The sequence below is a fragment of the Echinops telfairi genome, unplaced genomic scaffold, assembly GCF_000313985.2.
Source record: "Echinops telfairi isolate 266 unplaced genomic scaffold, ASM31398v2 ScPeMD7_655;HRSCAF=1070, whole genome shotgun sequence".
Taxonomy (NCBI): Eukaryota; Metazoa; Chordata; class Mammalia; order Afrosoricida; family Tenrecidae; genus Echinops; species Echinops telfairi.
The window spans coordinates 11758704-11763055 of record NW_022104553.1 but is presented as its reverse complement, the minus strand read 5'-3'; positions in this window follow the sequence as shown (position 1 = coordinate 11763055).

Here is a 4352-nt window from a genome sequence, read left to right as displayed (position 1 = left end):
CAAGCTGAAGCAGGGAACTGCTAAGGCAGCTGCACCCGGTGCAACCATCACAAAACAAGAGACCCGAGAACTCGAAAGGCAAGACTCACCACCCATTTATCCCTCTGCCTTTGAATTAGCCCCACATGTGATTATGGGCCAGGTTGGCACAATTAACTAACTCAGCATCTATGTTCATGTGGGATATTGGTCTGTGATTTTCTTTTTCAGTGATGTCTTTGCCTAGTTTTTACATCAGGGTTTTCTGTTTCCCTCACAACCTGAATTTGGGAGCAGTTCATACTTTTCTACAGTCTGTAATAATTTGATTAGTGTCAGCATTTCTCTGCTCGCTTGGTAGAATTTTCCAGTGAAACCACCTGAGCTTACATTTCTTTTTGTTGTGAGTTTTTCAATGACCTGATCAATTTCTTCTTTTGTTATGAGCCTGTTCAAATGTTCTACTTCAGTCAGTGCTAGTTAAGGTAAATTGTGTGTTTCAAGAAAATTTCTCATTTTGCACTATTCACGAGAGCAAGAAGATGGAAACAGCCTAAATGTCCCTCTGTGGATAAATATGTTTTGGTACATACACATAGTGGAACATACCACTAAAAATAATGATGAAACTGTGAAACCCTTCATGGCATGGATGGATTTGCAAGGCATTGTGTGGCATGAAGCTAGCCAATCACAGAAGGATCAATGCCGTAGAAGATCACAGTTAAAAAAGAAGATATCAAAATAAAGGTTTTAAGTCTCGAACAAACAAAAAATTCACCGCCATCAAGTTAATTCTACATCATGGCTACCCTATAGGACAGGGTAGACTCCCCCTGTGGGTTTCCAAGACTGACACTCTTTACATCAGAAAGCCTCATCTCTCTCTTAGAGCAGCTGGTAGCTTTGAACTGCACAGTATCAGGCCAATATCACTAGGGGTCCAGGTAGAGGATAGACTGGTGTTAACTTGGAGGAAGAGAAAGATAATAGTCTATAAGAGGGAGAAGGAAAAGAAGTGGGGTGGGGCACAGGGCAAGCTATTGGGAGGTTGAATAAATTGTTTATGCTGTTGAATAAAGAAATGATTATCTCAATTGTGAACCCCCACCAAATTCGTAGTAAAAAGTTTAAAAAATTGTCCATTTCTTCTAGGTTTTCAAATGTGTTGATGTACAGTTCTTCATCATATTCTGTTATTCTTCTTATTTCCATTGGTCCTGTTGTGAAGTCACCCATTTCATTAATTATTCATGTTTTTTACATCTTTCACTTCTTTTCCCATGTTAGATTTCTATTGGTCTTCCATTTCCCCCCCAATAATTTCATTGGTATAAAATTCATGTATCATACACTTCCATAGTTAAGTTGCTTTCAAAAACTGTTGTATATACATCATCACCATCAATTTTAGGGTACCCTCCTCCTTCCTGTATGCGTTATTTGCTCCCCATTTCCCCTCAGCCTCTCCTCCCATCCTAGTCAGCTGCTCCATCAGTTATTGTCTCTATGCATCTGCTACTTCTGTTTTCACAAACTGGGCATCGTACAGAAACAATCAAAAACAAGAAGCAAGAAACAAAACAAAACAGAAAAAAAGGAAGAAAGAAGAGACGACCTCCAGCAATATTAAAATAAGTCAGAGAAAAATGTTTTATTGTGGAACAAGTGAGAAATATTTAAGCCAAGAGCAAATAAATTCAAGATCGGCGAAGAGGGAGGTTGACTGACCAGATATTATGTTATACTGTAGTTCCATCCACCATCAAGTTTACAATAATCTCTGTCTGAGAGCAAGGCTGTTCTCATCCTCGGCTGTGGCCAGAGAGGTCTGTCCGAGGTTTAATCTGAATACGCACTCTGCGGATGGATTTTGGGCTCCCACTGTCCTCCAAAGCCTCCTACAAATTGGGTTGTTCATAGGTTTAGCTCTGATACTGCCCATTCATCATATTTGGATTTTGTTATTAGTCATGTTTGGATCACACAAGCTGGTGTGCTTCTTCCATGCGGACTTAGTTGACTCACTTAAATGGCTGCTTGTTTGAATACAACCCGTTAAGACCCTAGACACTATTCCAATTTATAGCCAGACACTGCGTTAGTCTGGGTAGGCTAGAGAAACAAATCCATAGAAAGTCATATGTATATAAGAAGGAGGTTTATATACAAGAGGAATTGAACATTGATAAAACATCCCAGTCCAGTCCAAGCCCATAAGTCCGATATCAGCCCATATGTCCAACACCAATCTATAAAGTCCTTTTCAGACTCACGAAACACATGCAATGATGCCGAATGCAGGACGATCACAGGCCAGTGAGTAGAAAGTCTTTGGATCCGGTGGCGGTGTAAACATCTCAGTGCTGGCAGGGGTCTCTACGTGACTTCTCCAGCACCCAGGCTGCATCAGAGTAGGTTCGTGTGGCTTCTCCAGCTCAGGGCACTAGCGTAGTTCCATGTCTTGTCAGCTGCATTGTCTCCCAGTGAGCGAACAGAGAGAGAAGTGTCTCCCGCCTCCAAGGAGGAAATCTAGGATTTCCCAGAATTCTCAGGAGAAGGCCATGCCCACACAGAGACCTCATTGGCTGTGATCTGATGGACAGGCCAGATTCAACCCTTTCACGTGTAATCTTCTCAAATCGACACCAGGTTATGTAACGACCACAGGCACCACCTGCTTTCTTCACCACACTTTGCTGTAACACTCATGTCTTCAGTGATCGTTCCATGAAGGCGAGGTCATAAAATCGAACTCTTCTTGGATTGGGGCTAGGATTAAGTGGCAACCCAAGAATCCATCTGCTTATCCACGGGGTATGCATGACTTTGGTTTACTTTAGCGATGCTATTATCATTGTATGACAGCAAACGATCAAAAAGACATGAACAATTATCCCCCTAGAGGTTTAAGCCCATTCCATTGCTAATGTCAATAATTTATCGAATGGCATAGAATTCAAGATACTGTTGAGAAAACGAAATTACGCAAGTCTAGCTGCGAACCACAGGTATGGATTGCCACCCAGAGTTGTAGCTTTGCACATATTGATTCTTAAATGATTGAGCTCTGCTTACATCGACCATGGGGTGGGTGCCAGGGGATAATTTCCTGCAATATTTCTTATAAGGACAGATCCTTGCCTATGAGATCAAAACAAGTCATGTTAATGCATGGGGGGCATTGAGATAGTAAATATATGGTGGCTCTGGTGCTCTTTCACTGGATCCAATGACGGCCAATTTCACAGTCTTGGGGTGACCCTTATTTGTTTCTTCTCTCATTGGGGCTTTCAGTCTTAAGTTCAAGAGTTACAGGTGGTTTTGAGATATTGCCCTGTTTTTTTATCAGTGGGGTTGCCATGTCAAGTCCTTCTGGTGTGGCCTATGGGGGATGCCATGTTCCCCACAAGGCCAGAGATCAAAGTCGTGCATAAACCCTGGCAAGGTTCACTGAGGATTGGGTAGAAACTAATTCAGAAAGGGTTTAACCTGGGACATAGCTGGGTTTATTCTCCCCTTGAGTACTCTATAATTATTGTAGAGCATGCCTTCCTGATCTGAGGCTGCCTCTCCCCATTTACCCACCAACGGAAGTCTAAATACCTTCTCTGAAGTCTAGATGCGCCCCTCCCTGGTCTTAACTTGACTTTCCAGTCAGGTTCTCTTCTCATTCCTGTGGAGTGTCTGTTGACTCATCACAATCTTGTCTCAGTGTTGTGTGGCGTCTAGTGGCTGGTTTTCGACCTTTCCCCCTTCTTGAACGAGTGACCCGAGCTGATGTGAAGTCTCCTCTTTGGAGGTGGGTCTTACGAAGTGCACACAAGGGGGGTGATGCATGGTTCATGGCGGGCAGGCAGGCTCCCCACCCCCTTGTTTGGAAATGGGTCTCTAAGATGTGTTTCATTGGTGTTTCTCCTTATAGTAGTAGACTCATACAGTGTCTGTGATTGTCTAACTTCCTTCAGCACAATGGCTTCCAGGTCCTTCCATATCATGCAGTGCTTCAGACTTTCACCACTGTTTTTTAGGGACACCTAGTATTCCATTGTGTGTATGTACGTTCCTTTTTTCTTCTTCTTTCTTTTTTAGCACCTATTTTTATTTTTGTATAAAGCATTTTATTGGGGGCTCTTATAACAATCCATACATAAATCATATCAAGCACATTTGTATATATGTTGCCATCATTTTCAAAACATTTTCTTTCTACTTGAGCCCTTGGTATCAGCTCCTTGCATCTTGATCTCTTTTTAAAAAATCATTTTATTAGGGGCTCATACAACTCTTATCACAATCCATATGTACATAAATTATGTAAAGCACATTTGCACATTCATTGCCCTCATCATTCTCAAAACATTTCCTCTCCA